Below are 320 nucleotides of genomic sequence, written 5' to 3' on the forward strand. Positions count from 1 at the left end.
CTGTCTATCTCTCTCTCCCCGCACACTCCTCTCCCCGCTCCTGGAGTCAACCCATCCCGCTCCTGTGTTATCCTGGAGCTGTGTGGAGTGTGAGATCACCTCTTGCTCCGTGCGTCTCCGTTTGCGCTCTGCTCTGCTCTGCTCTGGCTGCTGTGTGTGTCTGACTGACTGCCTGCCCGCTGCTCCTCAGACACATGCAGTGACTCAGCCCCGAGATCCTACTCCACACGAGCTGCTCTGCTGGGTCCTAAAGACTTCTACTTATGCTCTCCCCGCCTGGCTGTTAACAACCCAACCCACCGGCGACCGGCGCCGTGATA

At 59.7% G+C, this 320-nt stretch overlaps 1 protein-coding gene across 1 annotated transcript in view; it reads right to left on the bottom strand.

The window, feature by feature from the left end:
- The window catches only part of slc4a11 (solute carrier family 4 member 11), a 227,040-nt gene extending 226,989 nt beyond the window's left edge, over window positions 1-51 (bottom strand). The window contains exon 1 of the mRNA XM_080751219.1: window positions 1-51. This exon is cut by the window's left edge and continues 152 nt beyond it. The gene's annotated coding sequence lies outside the window, so the exon portion shown is untranslated.
- Between the last annotated feature and the right edge of the window lie 269 nt (window positions 52-320).

The sequence above is a fragment of the Nannobrachium achirus genome (genome assembly GCF_963921795.1).
Source record: "Nannobrachium achirus genome assembly, chromosome: 20".
Taxonomy (NCBI): domain Eukaryota; kingdom Metazoa; phylum Chordata; class Actinopteri; order Myctophiformes; family Myctophidae; genus Nannobrachium; species Nannobrachium achirus.